General features: G+C 44.1%; 1 protein-coding gene across 4 annotated transcripts in view; it reads right to left on the bottom strand.

The window, feature by feature from the left end:
• Nucleotides 1-24,636, bottom strand: part of CCDC149 (coiled-coil domain containing 149) — a 111,860-nt gene that overhangs the window by 80,224 nt on the left and 7,000 nt on the right. The window contains exon 1 of one of the 4 annotated variants that reach the window (XM_055245808.2): nucleotides 3,141-3,295. The exons of the other annotated variants lie outside the window; for them this stretch is intronic. The gene's annotated coding sequence lies outside the window, so the exon portion shown is untranslated. Of the gene's footprint in view, nucleotides 1-3,140; nucleotides 3,296-24,636 lie in introns of those variants that run through there. 4 annotated transcript variants of the gene reach the window in all.

The following is a 24,636-nucleotide window of genomic DNA, read 5'->3' on the forward strand; positions in this document are numbered from 1 at the left end:
ATCGGGGTGTATCCCCTGTAGTAAGGGTAATTATTGTTTCCTGAAGCTTTTCTATTTGAAAAGTCTATAGGAATAAACACACACATATGCCTATTTTCACATATTCCTTACGAGCTGCCATTTTAAAAGTCTGAAAACTACTGTTCTCTAATAAGCCACTCTGGATACTTATCCATTCATTCAACAAATACTTGGTGAAAGGAACGAAGAGAGGCACAGGTGGGTGGGGGTGGGGCAGGGAGGAAAGCTTGAGATGATGTTTGATGTGAATTTTGAGAGTGAGTAGGTGTAAAAGGCACCTGAATAGAGACCATCATGTCTTGGAAATCATTCACTTGTTCTCTGGGATTGAGTCACAGCTCTGAGGATTTAATCCCTGCACTGCCCACCGCCTGCTGCCCCCTACATTGAGGTTATTGTGAGCCTGAAAGGAAATGTGCTGTGTTAAAGGCTTTATAAACTTAAAAAAGATTGAACACATGATTTTTAGAGCATTTAAAGCATCCAGAACACTTTTGCAGACCCGTTCCTATTGGACAGTCAACACTCTGACAGGTGGGACAAGAACTGCTTTCCCCATTTTATGGGCAAAATAGCTGAGATTCAGAGAGGTTAATGTCTTTCCTAGAGACACGTAACTAACAACTGTCAGCTCAAACCAGAACTTTCCATCACACATTCCAGGTTCTTTTTACTATTCTATATTGGCACCAAATTACTTATAAGTGGTTCAACACATTACCTGTGTTGAGCAAAACCGTATTTTCAACAAGACACTCCTAGAGGTAACCGCATGGCTCAGAGAATTGTAACTCATTTCCAGGTCCTGTCTGGGAGAGAGGCAGCTCTCCTGGGGCCCTAAGTCGAATTCCACAGGGAATGCTGAGGTCCAAGAGGCCACCTATAGATTAACAGTGTCAACAACAAACGGCATGTACAACAGTGGTCCCGTAAGATTATGTGGCCATAATTTCACTGCACCATTTCTATATTTAGATATGTTTAAATACATAAACATTTACCACTGTGTTACAATTGCCTAGAGTATTCAGTGCAGGCGCATGCTGAACAGGTTTGTAGCCCCGAAGTAACAAGCCATACCATGTAGCCTCGGGGTGTAGCAGACTATACTATCTAGGTTTGTGTCAGTACACTCTAGGACGGGCGCACAATGATGAAATTGCATAACGAAGCATTTCTCAGGACATATCCCTGTCATTAAGCAATGCATGGGTATAGATAATAGATGGTAATAAGTAGCTGATTATCATTCACTAATAGTGGCTAACTACAATACACTAAACACTATAAAAGAGACACAAAACTCCCAGAAAAGAGAGAAAAGCAGTTTAGACTAATGGTTGGGAACATGGCAGGAGGAGCTGAAAATGCCTGAATTCAAATCTTGGCTTTGTCACTCACTAGCGACATGATCAATTACCTAGCCTCTCTGTGCCTCAGTTTCTCCATTTTTAAATGAAGATATTTATAGCATCTTCAGAGGGTTGGTATGAGAATTAAGAGTTAGTATATGTAAAACATTTAAAACAGTGTGTTGTATGCATGTTAATGATCATTACTACTATTGTTATCATGGAGGAGACAGTGACACAGCTTAGCAAAGAAGGTGCTCAAGGAGTTGGAGGACAAAGTGGTATTTGAAATTGATCGGGAGGGAGAGGTAGAGGGATACATCTTGGTTGGGGATAGATGGAGTTGTGACAAGTGGCAGTGACAGGGAAAATGTTACTCCTGGCTGGGAAACAACCATAGCAAAGCACAAAGGTGAGAGGCCAGAAGATGTGTGGTCAGAACAGTGAGCGACGCCCTGGGCTGGCTGCGGTGGAGGGTGGGAGTACAAGCTGTGAGAGATAAAGCCAGAAAGACAAGACGAGTGGCCAGGCCAGAAAGGGCCCGGATGTGGTGCTGAGGAGTTCAGATTGTATTCTTCCAGCAATCAGGAGCCCTGAGGGGCTTTGAATGGGGGAGTGTCATTAAGAATCATCTTAGGAAGAAACTTTCATCCTGACATCCTGTGGTGTAAATTATATTGGACAGTACAGTGTGGGTGGAATTTGTTGCCAAGCTTGAGAAGAGAAGAGAAAGTGATTGTGGTTCAGGACCCACTCTGCAGACACACCTTTGGATCCCGCAGTTTGATCTGAGCTGTCAGGCCTACAGAGAACGCACTGGCTCTGCTGTTTCTTAATGCAGTCTGTGATCACAGTGTCTAATGCCGTATTGTTAGACAGGGTGCTACCCAGGCAACCAGACTCATGCGTGGTTTCAGCCTCCGCCGTGACGGCTGGTGCCAGAATCACATCAGTGGGCGAGTGGGTCACATGGCTGCCCAAACACACTCCAAAGGGCCAAGCTGAGCAAGGAAAAACAGGGAAATATCCCACTTTCTGGTCACTAGGAGGGACCAAGAGACACACACTTTATCCTCCTAATGCCTCCACTTTCGCTCTTCAGTCAAGACAAAATTCTGCTGGTCAAGTTCATGTGTAGAGTAGGGACCACTGACATTCCCTCTCCTTACCAGCTCAGGAAGGTTTCAGTTTGTTTTCAGAAGAGGGGACAGAGAAATGAAATTAGTATTTTTTTGAATATCTACTATGTGCCACGCATTCTTAGGAGTAATAAGAAGACCTTCATTTGATTATAACAGTAACAGTAGAGCCACTATCTAGTGAGCATTACTATTTTCCAAACTGCTAAATGTTCTACTTGAAACATCATATTTAATCTATATGGCCACTACGAAATAGGTTGTATGATTAGTCCCATTTTACAGAGAAGGACACAGAACCTCAAAGAGGTAAATTTATCCTTCATCACAAAGGTAGTAAGTGGCAGAGCCAGACTGTTACCTGGGTATATCAATTAGGATTCTTTGATGTAAGCAACAGTAACTGACATTCTAACAAAGGAATATATTGGAAGGATACTGGCCCTTATAGACTTGGCAAGAGAATGCAGAGCTAGACTTAGACACAGGTGGGCAGCAAGGCAAATCTGGGCAATGGAGATAGGAACCAGGAACCACCAACCACCAGGTCTTGTTGCAGGAAAGGTTGTCAGAGGCTGACAAATGGGATGAACTGGACTCTGTGACATTTCAGTCTGGACTCTCTTACATTTCAGTCTCTTTGTCTCTCTGTTCAAGGATGTCTCCAACAGCCTAAAGCAGATCATGGAGAGTCTTTGCCTGGGCACCTGTCTACAGTTGTTAACGTACACAGACTGCATCCAATGGTAATACCCTACACTTGGAAGTGCTATTGAGAAAAAGAAATGAATACTGGGAAGTGAGAAAACAACAAATGTGCATTGCACCAACCTGGGGAGGATCCATGCTACTGAGTTTATTTCTCAATCTTGCTAAAGCTCCCCTTCTTGTGGTTTATTGAACAAAGATTGAAAAAGAAATGGTGATCATTCAATAATAATCCTTTTACTTTAACCTCTAAGTCTCTATTAATCATACACAGAAACACAGGAGTGCATAGGAGCTGCAGGAACACTCAGGGCGAGGCTCATGTGGCTGCCCTTGGGTACATACCTATCAGCTGAAGAAAGGAAGAAAGCTGGTATATACTAACACCAAATATACTAGGTAATCAGTGACACACAAATGGAATAAGCTCAGTAAAATATGCCCAGTTTTGGGTGTGAATACTAGATATCATAAAATATTTTTATTATTCTCTCAAAAATATATTTCTCCGGAATTGCATTTCAATTACATTTCTAAAGCAGAGCTTACAACTCATTTGTCGATGTTAATTCATGCCCACACACAAACACCATGAGGGTAGCCATGTGCTCATCATCCTAAGAGCCCAAACCATTGGCCATTGAGGAGCTTTTATCTGCCCTAAAGCAAACCATAATTGCTACAACAAAGATCAAAAGATCATAATAATTAAATGGCTATCTGACATACTACATTACTATTTGGGTAGCTTTATAGCCAGATAACTGCTGCTGAGAGATGAAGGTAGCTGGGGTGTAGTAGGGGTGGGGTGGGGGGGCAGGGATGGGGTGGAGTCACCTCTTGCCAAACAAAGACTCCTGGTCTTTAGAGATTTTTACTGATGGGATCAGGCTGGCTCTCATTAGCCACTGCAAGGGCATGCCTGCTAATCCAGACAGGCTTCTCGGCAGATGATAAACAGACATGGCCAAAGGGTTCATGTTCAGGAATAATTTAGAAACTTCTCAACTGCAGACTCATTCTTTCTGTAGAGGTACCTCCTCCCCGATCACCCTCTACTCACTCCTAACTGCCCTCGCCTTCCCCTCTTCTCCATCCCCCATCCAGCAATACTTCACTTCCCACCCAACAAACAGCTCCAGGTGAACAGCATTCAACAATCAACCTCCCTTCCCCAGCCTCCAACAAGCCGCCCCTCCATGCCTGGAACCTCTGTTTTGCTCTGCCCTGTGATCTCTGGCAGGGACCATCACAGCAGCCTTCTGGTTTCCCTACTTGTCTAGTCCAGGTACCAGTCCCTTTGGAGAATGTAAATTAGGGCTTGCCACTCTTCTTTAAAAAAAAAAAAAAAAAAAAAAAAAATTCTCTGATGTTAAGGAGAGTCGCAGACAGGAGCCTTTCAGTATTTGGCTGCAACCCACCTCTCCGACTTCATCATCAGCTCTTCTATTCCCACCCTCCACGTTCCTGTTCAGCCCACCTACTGCTGCCCCCACGCTCAAGCTTCTTCACCTCTCTCTTTTTCTACACTGTCCTGCATCCTGCTCCTGAGTCTCTGGAAAGCTTCGGCCACTCTCCCAGGCAGAGTGAGAGCTGGCTCTGCCACGCCCCCAGACAGAGTGAGAGCCACGTGGCACTGTGGGTACACTTAGAGTAGCACTCACACACTCTGTATCGCAGCACCTGCCCACCTGCCCACTTGTCTGACTGAGGCCTCTTTGCAGCCAGGGCCTATCTTATTCATCTTTGCACCTCCAGAGCCAGGCACAGCTCCTGGCCTACAATGTGTGCCGAATACATATTTAAGAAATAAGTTTCAGTTCCCACCAAGCTGAATATATAGATAGATAGATAGATAGATAGATAGATAGATAGATAGATAGATTGATTTACATATTTTAGTTAGATAGCCATCAATTTATTATTATGCGTAAATGTCTAAATCTCATTTAGCATCATGCTTTGGGGAAAAAAAAAATCCAGTTACACAAACTCAGTGTGTAAGGAGAGGATGCAGGATAGTTTCTATAGAATCATCAAAATGACATTTGTATGTTGACCTCATTTTTATTGCTTAAAAGGACCACTTCCCTGCCATCACAGGGGTATCACTCCATTCAGCACTTTCATTCTTAAAAGTCCTGCAGATTCACCAACCCTAGATAGACATTCAGAACTGCCACTTGGAGATACACGTATATTTAACCTCTCCAGACATGGGTTTGGGTATCTATGGAGTACAATGCCCTGTGGGGCTGGCCACATGCTGATATTCATTTTGCTGAAGTCCTCCAGCCTGCGGCAATCCCTAAGCCCTGCAACATTAAGACCCTCGCATCTTGGGTGTGAGCCTTTCCTGCCCACGCCTATACTCCATCCTAAAACTGTAAGACTCCCTGGGCATTTCCACAGCCTTTTTTAAATCTGTATTCACCTCTGTAATTTTTAGATAACATTTCAGCAATTTCAAGTTGGTAGCTTAATGATTCTAATGCCATTCTCTCTTTTTTTTTTTTTTTTTTTGAGACGGAGTCTTGCTCTGTCGCCCAGGCTGGAGTGCAGTGGTGCGATCTCGGCTCACTGCAAGCTCTGCCTCCCGGGTTCACGCCATTCTCCTGCCTCAGCCTCCCGAGTGGCTGGGACTACAGGCGCCTGCCACCACACCCGGCTAATTTTTTTTGTATTTTTTTAGTAGAGACGGGGTTTCACTGTGTTAGCCAGGATGGTCTCGATCTCCTGACCTCGTGATCCGCCTGCCTCGGCCTCCCGAAGTGCTGGGATTACAGGCTTGAGCCACCACGCCCAGCCTTCTAATGCCATTCTCTAAGATGACTTTTTTTTTTTTTTTAATGATCTATCTTTCTCAGACTCATCATGCCGTTTTCCCCTCTCCGGTATTACTTTTGACAGGCAAACTTTGATTATTTGAATGCCCCAGGGGATGTGCTGAAATTTAAGTGAGATTTCAGGTAATTGGAAGAGTTTATAATGTGAACTATAGTAGCTGGGGGGTATGTGAAATTCACTGACAGTCTTGGCTAACCAAAGTTTTGAATAACGAAGGTTTGCCTGAATATCTATTTCAATCCTTTCACTTCTCTTATTTCTCCTTTCCTCCCTCTCACCATCTTCTCAGTCTCTGCATTCTCCACTGACTATGCATGCCCCTTGTCCTTTGCAAGCCTATAAAGATGAGGAGGAAACACATGGAAAAACGACTGGCTTTCTTTCTCATTGGCCATAAACGGGCTAGGAAACCGCCTCTCACTTGCTGAAGATAGCATCTATTTCTAAAAACCATTGCTTGCCTACAGGGAATTTGCTCTGTCCCCAGTGCTAGGCTGATCCGACCTTGCCTCAGGCTGAGATGCTGCTGGTGCGCCTTGCAGTTCTGGTTTGTTTCAGAGATCATGTATATGTTCAGGATGAAGCACTAAAATTACCCATGCATCTGAAACCCTCTCTTTGCCATCCAGGTTGCCAGGGACCTGACGTCTGCTGGATACAGGTGACAGGCAGCTTGCATCACCAACCCTCACATATTGCAATTACACATTATGACATATAACTGTCACATATGGAATGTAACGATAGATTCACTGGTTACTTCATTATAGAACAAAAATTCAATTCAGTTGCAGAGGGCTTTCCTTGTGGGCTGTGTAGCAGTAAAAAGTCAGCAAAGCATGTACAATATTTTGGTCAGACTGACTTTAAAAGCTGTAAAACTGCTGTGGTTCATTTTATCTGTCTCAAGAGAAATCCTTAAAAAACGCTAACACCCCTATTACTGATGAGGCCCAGTGCACCTTTGCGTATTATCAGCTCGTAACTTCTTAGACCTGTTCCCGAACCTAGGAGGCAAAGGGGACCTGTAATCGCACTTCCACTTTACAGATGAGGTACTGAGAGGGTTACAGGGTGGCATTTGCAGAACTAGAATTGATTCCTTGACTGTTCTTTAACAAAAGGGAAACTCAGGAGATAAAGACAGGAAAGCATCATTAATAGAAGCAATGCGGCACCTGGGCTTTAGAGTGAAATGATGTGGGTTTTGCCACCATCTCCTACCACGGAGACCACAAAAATCCACTCCCCCACTCTGCGCTTCAGTTTTCTTTTCTATAATGATATGAACAGCCAGCAGCATTTTGAAGCCTACTCAGTCCTAACAGATGATTCAGCATTTCACATATATTAATCACTAATCCTCATCACAATCCCAAAATGTAAACATCATTACCCCCCTTTACAGGTGAAGAAATTAAGGCTCTAAGAGTTTTTTGGGAAAAAAAATTATGAAGCTTGTAAGAGGCAAAGATGGGATTTGAACCCAGGCCTGTCCCATGCCCTTTCTGCCACAGCACCCCATTCACCAACAGGAGAGTTGGAAGGATTCTATAGAATTACTCGTGTGAGAAAAAGCACTCAATAAACTCTAAAGACACCAATCTTATTATCACAGTAATCAAAAGAACTGAGTCTGTCCCATTTGAAGACAGAAAACAATCTCCATTCCTAAATGTGTTGGCAGATCTTGCCTTCTGGAAAATATGATTCCCCTGCTGGGATGAACAGTCCCATAAGAGGGCCAGTGTGTTCAAGATGAAGCTTCAACTCAAGATGGAGCATGTCTGAGAACAGTCCCTGGCTCCCAGCTCGCTGATACTTGAGTCAGGTGCACATACTATAAAGCAAGGAGGTGTTCCACCCCAGTCTGCCCCGAAAGGCAGTCATCTGCAGACTTGAGATCTTGAAATCAGCCGTGCAAATTCATCACTACTTTAATTATCCAAGTAAATAGAGCTCTTACCACCATCTGCTGAGATTTCAACCAATCATGATCAACACAGTCTTTCTCTCTGGATGAGAACCTCAGAGTCATCGCTAAAGGGCCACTTGGGCCCTGAATTTCCACCTGCAGCATGCAGGCCTCCCCAGCCGAACCCTGTGGCTGGGTGCTGTTTTCTCCCTCTCACTGCGCCTTGCTCATATTTTCCTGAGCACTGTTAATTTGCTCCTGCACTTCCTCTTTGTCATTTTTATTTTCTTTCCATCAACTCCAGACACTACTGATTACTGAGAAACTATCCTCAACAAGAACTGTCAGTTTAGAACACAGCCCCCCAGCAAAAAGTCAGGCAGAGATTTATTCTGGGACATGGGGGGGTGTATAATCCTCGTGATTCAAATCACTGACATTTTCAGAGGACAAACTAAATTGTAAACACTGCTCAAGCTGGGGACTCCATCCAGGTCTGTTTCTCTGGCTGATAACTGTGATGGGCTGATTATGTTAGCAAAAGGCTCCCATGGGTGACCCAAATTAATTATGGCTTTCTGAGAAAATGGCAAAATCTTCACTGGCTGCAGATCACCAGTGGACTACAAGCCAATGATGGGCATGATTTGACTTGCTCTCCTTAACAGAACATTTGACCACCACCATCATCACCTCTGTCATCACTATTGATCAGGAGAACATTTAGATGACGATAAAATGGGTTGTTCGGTCTACTCTTTTCCATGTGCATCTACAAGATCTAATACTAAATAAAAAATTCCTTTGGAGAAGTGCACATAGACATCACTAATTCAGGTAAGCTCAAGGTTTGGGCATCTCGCTTTCAATAAAGAAAATTTGCCAGGCACAGTGGCTCATGCCTGTAATCCCAGCACTTTAGGAGGCCAAGGTGGGAGGATTGCTTGAGCCCAAGAGTTTGAGACAGGCTTTGGCAGCATAGTGAAACTCCTTCTCTACAATTTTTTTTTTTAATTAGCTGGTGTGGTGGCGTACATCTGTAGTCCCAGCTACTTGGGAGGCTGAGGTGGGAGGATCCCTTGAGCCCAGGAAGTTGAGGCTGCAATGAGCCATCATCATGCCACTGCATTCCAGCCTGGGGGAGAGAGTGAGACCCTGTCTCAAAAAAGAAAAAAAAGTCAAAAGAAAATTCAGTAGTCATCAGGATCATCATAAATAGCAGCATCAAAATGGATTGTTATTAATGTCCAGGCTGACTATTCCAAAAGGAGATGAAATTCAGAGGCAGAGAGACTTAAAAAGATAAAAGGCAGTGGATACTCCCAAGTAAGACCCGGGGTGTGAGTCAGACTCCCCGCTGGATTCCAACTCCTGCCCTATCACTTCTAGCTGAAGGATCTTGGGCAAGGAAATCCATTGCTTGCAGAGCCTAAGATCTTTTGTCTGTAAAATAAGGACTATGATAGTACCCACTTCATGGTACTATGGGTTTGTCAAGGGATTAAATGAGATAATGAAAAGAAGGCTTTTAGCCCAGTAACTGGCATGCAGCTGCCATTTACTTAGAGCTTATATTCATCATCATCATCATCCTCATCAACATCATCCATAATCGTCATCTTCCTGGATAACATCAGCACTGGTTGCTGTCCACTTAAATGGAAGGGTACAAAGACTATAGTAGTTAAAATAAGTCCTTAGAAAAGACCTACCAAGCCTGATGGGCTCAGATTCCAGGTATAACCATAGAAGCGTCAGCCAAAACACTGATGGAAGGCACTGTTCTGGGAAGTTTTTCACATTAGCTCATCTGATCCTCACAAGGAGGCCCTCTGAGGTAGGTACTATGAGGATCCCATATATAAAATACTGTCCAGTGAGATGGAAGCAACAGTGTCTGAAACATTTCCTTTCCAAAGTTTCAGAAGTCTGAAACATTTCCTTCAAGGGAGGGGTACTGTCTTTGTCAATTTTTTGTTGCTATTACAGAATACCACAGACTGGGTAATTTATTAAGAAAATAAATTTATTTCTTACAGTTCTGTAGCTGGGAAGTCCAGGAGCATGACACCAGCATCTACCAATGACTTTCTTGCTACATCATAACACAAATGAGGGAAGGCATCCCATGGTGAGCAAGCACTCCAGACACAGAGAAAAGGGGGCTGATCGCCCTCAATAACAAACCTACTCCCATGATAATGACATTAAATCCATTCATGAGGGCAGAGCCTTCCTGATCTAATGACCTCTTGAATGTGCCATTTAGTAACACTGTCACAGTGGCAATTAAGTTTCCGTGTAAGTTGTGAAGGGGACATTCAAACCATAGCAGGTTCACTCTTGCCTATGTCTTCCTCCTTCCTGCCACATCGTGGTCTGCAAAGTGGAAAGCCTCACACATGGAATGATGAACCAGAAAAATGAAAGGTGGTTGGGTCTCTAACAGATTGTAAGCCAGCATGCCAGCCCTAAACTGCCTACCTCCAAATGTATTGCACTTCAGAAAAAAATAAAGTTCAATATTATTTAAGCAATTATTATTTCTGGTATTTCATTAAAATTAATCCTAAATAAAATACTGACATACCCAAATAACTGGTATGAGGAAACTGGGCACCCAATATTGTAAGATTTGTAATCCACTTCACAATTAGAACTCTGTGTCACCACTGACAGATGACATTGGCTATCTGAGACACAAAAGTATGTAAGCACTACGTCAGGGCATTATGTAGTTAGGGTTTTAAGTAAGAGAATGTTTCCTTTCCAGCACAATCTGAAATACAGACTTCTTTTTTTTCTTTTTTTTGAGATGAAGTCTCACTCTGTCAATCAGGCTGGAGTGGAATGGGGCAATCTCAACTCACTGCAACCTCTGCCTCCTGGGTTCAAGCGATTCTCCTGCCTCAGCCTCCCTTAGTAGCTGGGATTACAGGCACCCACCACCACGCCCAGCTAATTTTTGTATTTTTAGCAGAGACAACTGGCCAGGCTGGTCTCAAACTCCTGACCTCAGGTGATCTGCCTGCCTCGGCCTCCCAAAGTGCTGAGATAACAGGTGTGAGCCACTGCGCCCAGGCTAAAATACAGACTTCTTAAAAATGAGTGCTTCAGTGTACCAGGTCGGTTGGTCCACTCATTCACTCATTCATTCCTTCATTCATTCGTTTGGTGAGGCTCTGTTAGAATAGGAACAACACAGACTTCAGAATCAGAGAAACCTGGAGTTCAAATCCCAGCTCTGGCTTTCCATGCATATTCCCTGATGTTTACTTATCTTTTAGCTGTACTGAAAGTCATATGTCAAGCATCCAGCACAGGACTCAAAGCATTAAAAAGTGCTCAATGAATGTTTCCTTTTTCCTTCATATAGGTTCCTGAATTGAAAATTACATTAAAAAATCTTCATGTGGTGGCTGGCACACCGCAATGGAAACTTAATATAATTTTATTGCCATTAGCAATAATAATAAGAGTAGTGGTAGCAATCAGCATAGTGGTTGTAGTGATAGTGGTAGTAAAATAATCAAAACCTAAACTGAGAGAGGGTGAAGAGAGGCAGGTTTCCAAGTGTGCGTAGTTAATGCCTACATAATCAAGACTCAGCTGTTCAGCACTGAGTGGGAGGGTATTTCTGGGAGACGCGTGGAGCTTTTCTCCTCTGTGTCGGTGTCTTCATAAATTCCAGTAATCAAAATAGTCATTTTCCTTCCTTGCCAATGTCATCTTAAAAGAATCTCTCTCTAAACCCAGGTGCTTAAATTGTCCAGTGAGTTTCTCTCCTCTTTAAGAAGAAGTTGAGGAATGGGACAAACAAGCACCTTAGTATTTGTTCTCCTGTAAACAGCAGAGCAAATGTATGTTAGAAAGGGCATCTCACAACGTGTGTTAGGATGTGAGACGCCCTTTCGAACATACACTGCAATGGTTATTAGGATGTTTAGCATAACACATGTATATTCAAAAAAACTAAGCAAGCCACAGAAGGCACAAGCAGGCCTTGAAGAAAAAAAATCTCAAAGTCGCTGACACCCCTGCAGCCTGTACTAGAACCAAATAGAACCCCTCATGCCAGCCATTTAGGCTTTCTGATAGTGGGAAAAAATACAGCAGTTATTTCTAAAACATAGGCTTAAAGTCCCACGCAGGCATGGTTTGTCAATATCGCAGAATCCCAAGTGGCCGCTCTGGCGATGATGATGATGATGATGATGATGATGATGATGACGACGACCATGATGGTGATGATGATGAGTTAATGACATGGAAACTATTCATTACTTATGAATAAGTAGTGCTGACTAGGAATAAGAACAAGTTATAAAAACAGCATATGGTACTGGAAGTCAGAATAATGGTTACTTCTGGGTGAGGCAGGAGGGATATCTTGGCTCAGAAGGGCATAGGATGCCTTCTGGGGAGCTGGGGATGCTCTAGAACTTGCTCTGGGTGGTGGTTACACAGGTATGTGCACATGTAAAAATGCACTGACCTGTCCACTTAAAATGTGTGCATCTGCTGTCTACGTGTTAGCCTCGATACAAATAGTAAAACAGCATACACTATAAACTCATTTTTAGAAATTAGGGCATGGAAACATAGAAGATTACAGCAGTCAGCTCTGGGTAGTCAAATTGTAGGTGGCTTTTTTTCTTTTATATGTATCTGTATTTTCTAAATTTGGAGGGTGCAGTGAATTTACATTGCTCAGTGTTTAAAGTTAAAATCCACTGTTACCCAAGGCATTTCTCATCTCCAGATAACACCTTCAGTCATTCACTTTCTTCTCAAACCCCTCCTCATTCACAGGCTCAGGCAGCCTGGGGCAGGCCCCTCATGGCTGCCTGAGGAAATTCTCTACAATGGGCATGGGGTGGGGTGGTGAGTCCGAGGTGTTACTAGATTATCTCACTTCCTTGGAGCCTCTGCTCAGACAGGACTGGGTCACCTGGTGCACCCACCTTCAGGCTCCCACAGCAGAGGGGCTATGAGACCACCTCTTCAGGATGACCTGACCCCACTCTTGCAGACTGCTCACCCCACTGTTGCTCAATTTCCAGCCTATACTGAAGTCTTGGCAGGAATCTAGAACCAGACCCCAAAAGTCTCCTTTTCAGCTCACATTCTTGGGTTTAGATCAGGTTAGCAGAAGCAGAGATGAGAAAGCGGTCTTGCAGCATGCAAGGGCTGCTGCCTCCTGTCTGGAAGTGAGCATGCAGGGGGCCTGAATCCAGGGTTCCCAGCACAAACCCAGGGTTCAGCGGGGAAAACATCCAACAGGAAGTTAAAACTGAGCTCCTCTTGCTTGCTTCTTGCTGAGTGACCATAAAGAAGGACGCTGAATTTCTGAGCATTTCACGAACACTGAATTACCATGTCTTTGTCTATATAATGAGGTCACTACTCAGTCACTACTCAGTCTAATCCACAAGCTTGTTATGAGGGTTCCATAAGGAAATGGGGGGTAAGGTGACGACATCCTGGTGGACTGTATACCCCAACTTTTGGCAGAGTGCCTGAGACACAGTAAATCCTTGTAAATACCAGTTGAAGAAAGACAAATGTAAAGAATTATTTTTATCATTATTTTTCTTAATGAGAAGACCACAGGGGCCAAAGAAATTGCATGAGAGTCAACCGTGGGTAGCAAATAACCTTTGCAGCAAGCTTGAATTCTAGAGCAGAAGAGAGTTAAAGCCTGGTGTATGTTCAGACACGCTATAATACAGGTCAGATCTCATTATAGAAAGTAGCTCTTTATAATCAAATGATTTCCCACCCACAGCCTCTGCCTGGCTTTTTTCAAGCAATATATCTGAGATAATAATTCCAGTTTGGAAGGAAGGAAGGTAAAGAAGGGAGGGAGGAAGGAATTGACTTATAGTAAGTTCATAAATCCCTTAGAGCTTATTAAAAGGTGATTTGACTCACTACCTTGAAAAGATCACAATCTATATTTTGAAAGTCATGTCTGTGGGATAAAAATGGATACAAAGGGACTTTGGGGAAAGAAACAGATGAGAATGTTGTTCGGACCAAAAAAAAAGAATGTCCTCGTGTTAATTCAGTAGTTTTTCAATTTAAGTGTTAACTGAGAAACCGTGAGGTTTGTCATCTCTTTTAGATTTTCCCATTATATGCAGGACATTGTGCTGGTCACAGTGGGAGATTCAGAAATGAATTGGTCAGTTCCTGCACTAGAGCAACTCCAAGCTGGAGGCAAGGCACAAACACATGTAATTCCAACCCACGGCAGCCAGGGAGACACGCGGTCAGAGAGGCATGGCTAGATGTTGTGAGATCACAGAAGGGGAGGAGGGCTTTTAGTCTGGGGGCAAGAGACTTGTGACTGAACCTTGAGAGAGAAGTAAGAAAAATAAAGAGAACAAGAGTTCCAGGCAGAGGGCATGGCCTGATCAAAGGCTGGGTGTGTGGCAGCATGGGCTTCAGACAGAAATGGAAGTGGTTGTTTTCCAGGAGTGCAGGATGTGTGAAAAGGAGAAAGTCAAAATAAGGCTGGAAAGTTTGGTTTGGATGAAAGAAAGGCCTTAAATGATAGCAGAGTTTGGGCCAACATGAGAGCTGACAGGAGCTATGGAGGTCTGTGAGTGAGGAAGGGTCACAGTCAGAGTTTTGCTTCCAGGGACTTGATCAGGCAGTAATTAATGAAATGGAAAAGTACAAGGAGACACAGGAGGTAGGGAGGGTGCTGAGGAGGCCTGCAAAAATCCCAGAGAACAGAACAGAGCCCTCAGAAATGATGCCGCATAGCTACAACTATCTGATCTTTGACAAACCTGACAAAAACAAGAAATGGGGAAAGGATTCCCTATTTAATAAATGGTGCTGGGAAAACTGGCTAGCCATATGTAGAAAGCTGCAACTGGATCCCTTCCTTACACCTTATACAAAAATTAATTCAAGATGGATTAAAGACTTATATGTTAGACCTAAAACCATTAAAATCCTACAAGAAAACCTAGGCAATACCATTCAGGACATAGGCGTGGGCAAGGACTTCATGTCTAAAACACCAAAAGCAATGGCAACAAAAGCCAAAATCGACAAATGGGATCTCATTAAACTAAAGAGCTTCTGCACAGCAAAAGAAACTATCATCAGAGTGAACAGGCAACCTACACAATGGGAGAAAATTTTTGCAACCTACTCATCTGACAAAGGGCTAATATCCAGAATCTACAATGAACTCAAACAAATTTACAAGAAAAAAACAAACAACCCCATCAAAAAGTGGGCAGAGGACATGAACAGACACTTCTCAAAAGAAGACATTTATGCAGCCAAAAAACACATGAAGAAATGCTCCTCATCACTGGCCATCAGAGAAATGCAAATCAAAACCACAGTGAGATACCATCTCACACCAGTTAGAATGGCCATCATTAAAAAATCAGGAAACAACAGGTGCTGGAGAGGATGTGGAGAAATAGGAACACTTTTACACTGTTGGTGGGACTGTAAACTAGTTCAACCATTGTGGAAGTCAGTGTGGCGATTCCTCAGGGATCTAGAACTAGAAATACCATTTGACCCAGCCATCCCATTACTGGGTATATACCCAAAGGACTATAAATCATGCTGCTATAAAGACACATGCACACGTATGTTTATTGCGGCACTATTCACAATAGCAAAGAGTTGGAACCAACCCAAATGTCCAACAACGATAGACTGGATTAAGAAAATGTGGCACATATACACCATGGAATACTATGCAGCCATAAAAAATGATGAGTTCGTGTCCTTTGTAGGGACATGGATGAAACTGGAAAACATCATTCTCAGTAAACTATCGCAAGGACAAAAAACCAAACACCGCATGTTCTCACTCATAGGTGGGAATTGAACAATGAGAACTCATGGACACAGGAAGGGGAACATCACGCTCCGGGGACTGTTGTGGGGTGGGGGGAGGGGGGAGGGACAGCATTAGGAGATACACCTAATGCTAAATGACGAGTTAATGGGTGCAGGAAATCAACATGGCACATGGATACATATGTAACAAACCTGCACATTGTGCACATGTACCCTAAAACCCTAAAGTATAATAAAAAAAAAAAAAAAAAAAAAAAATCCCAGAGAGAGGTTGCTATGAGTTCTTTGTGAGCAATTGCAGTCTTCTTCCCTAAGCACTGAAATCAGCTTAATAAAAGGCTTATTCAAACCCCAGCAAATCAGCAAAGGAGAGCAGCCACCAGATGCTCTGAAGGCCAGAGAGGGGTATGAATGAAGAGGGGCAGAACAATTTGGGCATGAGTTTGGACTTGGGCACGAGTTTGGACTTGGGCACAGTAAGAGGCGTACGAAGTCAGAAGGTAACTAGGAGGTTCTCAGAAGAGGCCACGGAAATGGTAGCTGCCCAGGCTTGACTGAGCAGCCTGCATGCACGCTGCAAAGTCTGGCAAAGCCAGAGACTGTTGGGAAGGAAGAAGAGGTTACAGATTGACCCCAGCAGCACTCACCAGGTTGGAGCAAATTGAAAAGCAAATTGGAACTGGCTAGTGAGAGAGAGTCCCATCCCTGCCACCTCCAATACTGCCTTGGTCGTGGGGTCTGCAGATGGCAGAGCAAGCAGGCACAGCAATCTGTGCCCCATCAATATGATTTTTCCATGGCATCACGTTGACAGTCAGCAGCTGACACATCACCTCCCTCTGCAGGAGCATCTCTGAAGCCCCAGGGAAGGGTTTTCCCAAAGTCCAGGCAAGGATAGGAGCATCACCTCACCTGGAGAGGGTTGGGGGATTTAAAACACACTTTCACATACATCATCTCACTTTATCATCATCTTAACCGAGACACAGGTAGGTACTGTCATCCTCACTGTACAAAGTCCAGAGAAAACAAGGTATTGGAGAAGTCGGGAGATTTGCTAAAAAACAGGTAGCTACCTATTGGTGGAGCTTGGTGACTTACAAAACCCATTGCAACTTGAGCTGGGAAACTGGCCAGGACATTGGGCATGTTTTGGGGCACTTCAGACACTCCCAGCTCTCTTAGGGCCATGACTGGTTTTGGGGAGAGACTAGAAGTGGGGCACACCAGCAGGGTTGGCTTCAAAGAGAATCCTGGAAATGACAAGGTTAACTGTCTTTCCTTCTTATTCCCTCCCTTCTACAAGCTACTGCTAAGTGTCTATCCTGTGCCTAGCATTGTGCTAGACATTGGTGATCACCCACCATTCTGAGGACCCCCATCCTCAGAAACCCAGTTACCCTGCCAACAATCCCCCATACCATCTTCCCAAATGCAACGTACCATTCATTGCCCAACCTCTTGGTGCCCAAGGGGAGTCTGTGACATTTGAGCTGGGCTTTAACATATGAGTAGGAGGTGACCTTTGGACATAAGCAAGGCTTAGAGATGCTATAGGGCATGGAATGATCTGGCCAGAGTCAGGAGTACTATGAAGGGTAGGGGAGGTGGTGGAAATAAGGGATACAGGAGTTACCAGAGATGTGGAGTGGGAAGGGCCCTTGGAGGCCAACTGAGGGACGTGGCTTTCACTCTGCAGTCCCTAGAAAGCCATCAGAGAGCTCTCAGCAGTAGAGTGGTAAAATCATTTCAATGCTTACATGATGACTCTAGTAACTGCATGGAGGAAAGATGGTCCTAGAAGATATTCCAGGGAGAGGGGTTGAGAATCTGGCCACAGTGAAAGAGTGGGAATGGTGACATGAATGCCCTATTTAAGGACTTTGTTCAAAAGCCAGAAAGATGGATCTTAATGAATAAGAATTAGAATCAGGTTGGGAGGTGTAAGTTGGGAAGAAGAATCAAGGTAGACTTCACAGTGATACCACTGAGGCAGGATGGAAGGAGGAAAGAGAGATAGGAAAGGTGTAATACAGAAGGAGCATGAGTTCCACTTAGGGCACATTGAATAAGGTGTTTAGTTCCTGGGGACATGGCCAGTAGCCACATGGAGGGATGCAGAAGCCCAGCGTATAGGAAAAGAAGAGGAGAGTGTCAGAGGCTGCACAGCCAGGGATCGAGTCCTAAAGAAAGACAACTGGGTGTGGCAGTCAGGAGGCTGGTCTTAGGCAGCCTTGGCAAGAGCATTATCAGGGGCAATGAAGCTGTGAACGGGAGACCCAAGTGAGTTGAAAGTGGATAAGGGCAAACGGACAGACAGACACAGACACAGACAGGCTCTTGTGCTCTCCCCAAGCCCCATCCCTGTCCAGTCCCTCACATACACTCCTGGCAGATCAGTTCCCTCCCCAGTGCATCCAGGCAACTTCTTCTACTCAAAAGAGACTATTGTGCCATTGTTCGCTTCCAGAATGAATGCCATACTCGGGACCCTAGCACCCTCTATACAGTTAACAGGGCATTCGAGGTCTGCCTAACCAACACCTGATGCTCCACTATGTGTCCCCACCAGAGACGAGATGATCCGGGATTTCCTCAACAAGTCTTGCATTTTGCTACGTCTGCACCTTTGCCATCTCCATTCCTTCTGTCTAGAACACCCTTCCTTTACATCTCCATTTGCTGAAATTCTGCCCAACCTTCCTGGCCCAGGTGCCACCTCCATTAAGAACCCTCCTCAATCCTCCAATCTAAATTAGCCTCTCCTTAACCTGAAGAACGCTTATCACAATGCATATCACAGCATAGTGGCCTCATCCCCATTCTCTATCACCACTGCACTGTAACTCCTTGAAGGCAATTGTCATATGCAGAAGGCTTTGCACATAGTAATGCTCACTATGTAACTGGCACATTGAATGCTGACCTTCTCCTCTGTTAGACATCCTGTCCCACTGACATATAAGGGCTGTCCTTCACTCCTCCTTCACATCAACCAGCCAACCCACTACAATGGTGGCTCTCTCCTGACATCACTGACTCCATACCTTTGTGCCTGCCATTAATAGAGCTATAGGTGGGCAGGAACATCCATGAGCTACTTTCCCTAAATGAGGATGTGAGATCAAAGTAGAGGCTCTGCAAATGGGCCAGAACCAGGTTGGTTCTGTATTCTGTATCAGTGCCCTGCCTCAGGTCCTGCACCACCTGAGCCACTGCATGATACATCATCATTCCAGAATTCCTGTCTCCTGCCCCAACACAGGTGGCCACAGTCCTTTCTCTAAGGAGCTTGTCAACTTATACAGGAGTTAATGTCTACACAGAGACACAGCTCCTCTCTTTCTTAGGTAGCATGTGAGTGTGAAAGGATCACAGTTTAAGCCAAGCCACATAAGGCAACAGGACGAAGAGCTCACTTCAAGATTGGGGTCATGGAGGATTTTAGGAGGGACTGGTGGGACTTAAGGGACTGGTGGGATTTAAGGAGGGACTTAAAGGACTGGTGAAGGCTGTGGTCAGAGAAGAAGTGGAAGGCCCACCTGGATAAGGTCAGGGCGTGAGATAAAGGTGGGAGCCAGAATGCATGGTAGATCATTTTGGCTGAAGCAGCCAGCTTGTGCGGGGAGCAGTGAGACAGGCAGAAAGATAGGTCAAGGCCAGCATGAAGAGGCTCGAACATCAGGTGATGGGGAGCCACCGCTGAAGGTTTCTGAGTAAGGGACATTGTGAAAAATGTTTTTTCTTAAAGGTGGTTTAGTTGGCTAGCTGTACAGAGGATAAACTGACTTGAAGAAAATCTGTTACCCTGAACAGTATTAGGGTGTTTGTTGCAATAAAATAGCTTCAGATAATGAAGAGAGTGGACCAGAAGAGATGAAAGTGGAAAGACTTCAAAGTAAAAATCAACCAAAGGTTTGTGTTCTTTGGGAACCAGGTCTCCCCTACCACTGGTACCGATTTGCCTGAAGGGCCAAAGAGAGGTGCAAACTCTCAACTTAAGCAACTTCTCTGCCAGGAGGTACCAAAGCCCCAGTATGGTTTTACTGGTGGAAATCCAGGCAGTGAGTAATAAATGTCATTCACTCTGGTCATTTTCATTCAGGGACTGGCCAAAGTCCTCTTCTCATCTTCAGCCAATGTATTTTATTCAACGTGAAACTCACTATATTAATTTTTTTAACATAAAAAGAGTAGAAATTGTCAATTTTAGGAGCACATATGCGAATTTCCCCGCACAAGAGAGAACATGAATCCCATCAGTTAAAAATAGCAGTTGAGCTCACTTTCCCCCACACACTAATTTTAATAAACTTACTCTGAAATTAGCCTGCCACTATGAAGATAGCTGCTCATCGAAAATGTTCCCGGTAAGCACTAATCTTCCTTCCCAAGAGGTCAAGTACTCCAGGAAACTCTGAATGATGCACAGTTCTGAACAAAACCCATGCTCTTCTCACCAGACTCATATCCCCTAACCTCCTGTCACTTCCAGTACCACCACCCTCCAGCCATGCAGCAAGGGCCATCTTGGACTCATTCTATTCCATCTCTCCAATCCTGCTAGCCATGACTTGCTATAGGGGTCTTCCTTTAGAATGTTTCCCATAGCCATCCCTTTTTCTCTATCCCCATCAATGCTGTAACCCCTTAACACCTCATTCATTCAAACATCCAAGCATTCATATATTCTACATGTATTGAGCACCTGCAATGGGCAAAGTACAGTGCTAAGTGCTAAGGTTACATATGGTCCCTACTCTCAAAGATTTCAAGATCTTTTGGGTGCAGTGGAGAGAAAGGTAAGTCAAGGGTTAGGTTGAAAACTACATCATAAGTGGTAGGATTTAGGTGCAATGGAAATAATTGAGAATGTTGATGGTGTCAGAAAAGGCTAGATTACTGGTATCTCTTCCTAACTTGTCCTTCTCTGATTCCTGGCAGGGTCACCAAATTAGTTTTTATATCATCACGGCCTGGCATAGTACCTTGCAGACAATATAGGCTCAGTAACTGTTGAATTCAGTGGAAACCAACCTATCCCAAGTATTTTCATCAATTTGTACTCCAGGAAAAAAAGCATTCAGTGCCTCCCCATTACCAGCTACATCAGGACACATCCTGCTGCCTGGCCTTTGAAGTCATTCACCATCTGGTCCTCCCTGGTTATCCAATCTCATTGTCTGCTGTACTTCAACCCAGTGATTTCTGCCTTTATCTGGAGCATCTCTGCAAAGGCCACCAACTCAGCCCAGTGCTCATGCCTGCTCATGATCTCCCTTGCCGTCTTCCACCAAAGGGAAGGGGCTCAGTTAAAGTTCAACTTCTAAGAAGCTTTTCCCCACTCCATCAAGCCTCACCAACTGCCTACATTAGTGTCTAAGATCTATTGTTCGCTATTGTGCATGGTGTTTTCATCTAATAACAACAGCTACTAAGAATGAGTATTTTAAGCCAGGCGTGGTGGCTCACACCTGTAATCCCAGAAGTTTGGGAGGCTGAGACTGATGGATTGCTTTGCGCTCAAGAATATGAGACTGGCCTGGACAAGAAGGCGAAGCTCTGTCTCTCCAAAAAATAGAAAAATTAGCCAGGAATTGGTGGCTCATGCCTATAGTCTCAGTTATTCAGGAGGCTGAGGCTGGAGAATCACTTGAGCCTGGGAGGCAGAGGTTGCAGTGAGCCGAGACTGTGCTATTGCACTCCAGCCTGAGCGACAGAGTGAGACTCTATCTCAAAAAAAAAAAAAAGAGTATTTTAAAATATTAACTGACAGCCTATCTTCCCACCTTGCTTCCATTTCCTGCAACCCTTACCCTAATTCTCCCCCATATATCTCTCTCCCTTTTTAAGAAGCCAGACATTCTGCCTTTATGTCTAAGAAAGGCATAGCCCAGCAGAACACAGATAACAACTGACTGGCTTTTCCATTTTCAGGGCCTGCTCCTGAAGATATGAGGGCACAGTTGAGTCTCTCCAGTGGCGCCCTCGACCATAACTCCTCAAAAGACTAGAAAGGATCTTCCAAGTTGAGAAAAGGGCAGAATCAGAGTGCAAATCAGAGCTTGGTTATCAGTCTCCAAGGAGGAACACTGAGCTTGGCCCAATCAGCCTGGGGTCGAGAGGGCAGAGCAAGGACTTGGGACTGAAATTTGGGGGACACAGCTAGTTTTGATGGAAACCTGATGAGCTCGGGAATTGGAGAAGTAAGGAGTGAAGTCCTCTGTAGCAATGGCTAACTGTTTTGAATAACTATTCACCTCCTTTCAAAAAATATTGAGTTTACTGAGGTATAATTTGGAGAAAATTTCATCCTTTTTAGGTGTAAGGTTCCATGAATTTCAACAAGCTTACACAGTCATGTAACCATCATCACAATTGAGACAGAATACATCCATAAATCCAAAAGGTTCCCTCATGTTTCTCTGCAGCCAATTTCCTCACTGTACCTTCAGGCTCTGGTAGTCATAGATCAGTTTTCTGTCTTTTTAATTTTTAGTTTTTTTTTTGAGATGAAGTTTCGCTCTTGTTGCCCAGGCTGGGGTGCAGTTGCATGGTCTGGGCTCACTGCAACCTCCGCCTCTTGGTTTCAAGCGATTCTCCTGCCTCAGCCTCCTGGGTAGCTGGGATTACAGGTGTGTGCCACCACGCCTAGCTAATTTTGTATTTTTAGTAGAGACAGGGTTTCACCATGTTGGCCAGGCTGGTCTTGAACTCCTGACCTCAGGTGATCTGCCTGCCTCGGCCTCCCAAAGTGCTGGGATTACAGGTGTGAGACACCGTGCCTAGCCTTAATTTTTACTTTTCAAAAATTTCATGTATACCTTGATTATGGTGATGGTTACACCAGTGTATGCACACATCCAAACTCATCAAATTGTATACCTAAAATATGTGCACATTTTAATATATTAATTCTACCTTAATAAAGGTGTTCTTTAAAGAGACAGCATTAATTCATGAGTACAAAATAGTCACTCATCACAAATGTTAAAACTATCAGCTTTTACCCTGTACCATGTACCCTGTAACCCACTTCTCCCAAATAAGTTACTTGGTTGTGGCTGCTCTGGGCACACTGCTTATGGGGTAGCCCTGCTCCACAAGGAGCAGTACGCTTGCTGCTAAAATAATTATTTTTTTAAAAGAAAGTTATTCGGTTGTATACTGCTTGAGTTACATACATAGATGTGTAGACAGGTGTGGACATGTGTCATTTCTCTTCAATCCTACCTAGGAGAAGGATTGCTGGGTTGTTTAGTTAAGTGTATGTTTGACTTTATAAGAAACTGTAAACCTTTTCAGAAGTGACTTTACTATTTTACATTTCCTCCAGCAACGTATGGGACTTCTAGTTGCTCTGCGTCCCTGCCAGCCCTTAGCTGATGAGTTTTGTAACTTGTTGCTTTCCCATTCTAATAGGCATGTTGTGGTATCTCACTGTGGTTTCCATTTACAGTTCCCTAATGACTAAGGATGCTGAGCCTCTACTCATTTTGCTTATTTGCCATCTCTCTTCTTCATTGCAGGGTTTATTTAATCCTTTTGTCCATTTAAAAATTCAGATTGTTTCTTTGTTTTTGTTCTTTCACTTGTTTGTTTTGAGATGTAGTCTCACTCTGTCACCCAGGCTGGAGTGCACTAGTGTGATCTCAGCTCACTGCAACCTCCGCCTCCCAGGTTCAAGCGATTCTCCTGCTTCTGCTTCCCGAGTAGTTGGGATTACAGGTGCACGCCACCATGCCTGGCTAATTTTTGTATTTTTAGTAGAGACAAGGTTTCACCATGTTAGTCAGGCTGGTCTTGAACTCCTGACCTCGTGATCCACCGCCTTGGCCTTCCAAAGTGCTGGGATTACAGGAATGAGCCACCACGCCCGGCCTTTCTTCTTATTGAGTAGTGAGAGTTCCTTTTATATTCTGGATACAAGATGTGTGTTCTGCACATATTTTTTCCCAGTCTATGACTCTTTATTGTTTTCACAGAGTCCTCCAAAGAGAATAACTTTTTAACTTTGATATGTCAACCTACTCATTTTTTTCTTGATAATTTTTTCATGTCTTATATATTCTTCGTTTTGTGTGTGTGTGTGTGTGTGTGTGTGTGTGTGTGTGATGGAGTTTTGCTTTTGTTGCCCAGGCTGGAGTGCAATGGCATGATCTCTGCTCACTGCAACCTCCACCTACTGGGTTCAACTGATTCTCCTGCCTCAGCCTCCTGGGTAACTGGGACTACAGGCGCATGCCACCACGTCCAGCTAATATTTGTATTTTTAGTAGAGACGGGGTTTTGCCATGTTGGCCAGGCTGGTCTCAAACTCCTGACCTCAGGTGATCCACCTGCCTTGGCCTCCCAAAATGCTGACATTACAGGCGTGAGCCACGGTGCCCAGCCTACTCTTATTTCTTAATAGGACCCTCCCAAATTTAACATGGGCACATTCTGCTAAAGACTATATTCACAGCCTCTCTTACAGCTAGGAGTGGCCATATAACTATGCTCAGACCAATGGGAGGTGAGCAGATGTGATATGTACAGTTCTCCACTCATCCCCAATTAAAGAAAAGCCCCTTGCCCTGGACTTCCCCCTTCTCTCTTTCCCCATTCCCATGGGCTGAGACACAAATGTGGCAGCAAGAAGCTTCAGCCACACAGATGAGGACCATACCCTAGCTGTGGAGCAACAAGATAAAAGAAATCTGAATTCTTAGATGACTCACGGAGCAGGGCTGCCCTCCATGCCTGAACCACCACACTCACATGAAAGAGACACAAATGTCTTACCTTATTTAAACCACTCTATTTTAGAAGC

Source organism: Symphalangus syndactylus, chromosome 16 (assembly GCF_028878055.3).
Source record: "Symphalangus syndactylus isolate Jambi chromosome 16, NHGRI_mSymSyn1-v2.1_pri, whole genome shotgun sequence".
Taxonomy (NCBI): domain Eukaryota; kingdom Metazoa; phylum Chordata; class Mammalia; order Primates; family Hylobatidae; genus Symphalangus; species Symphalangus syndactylus.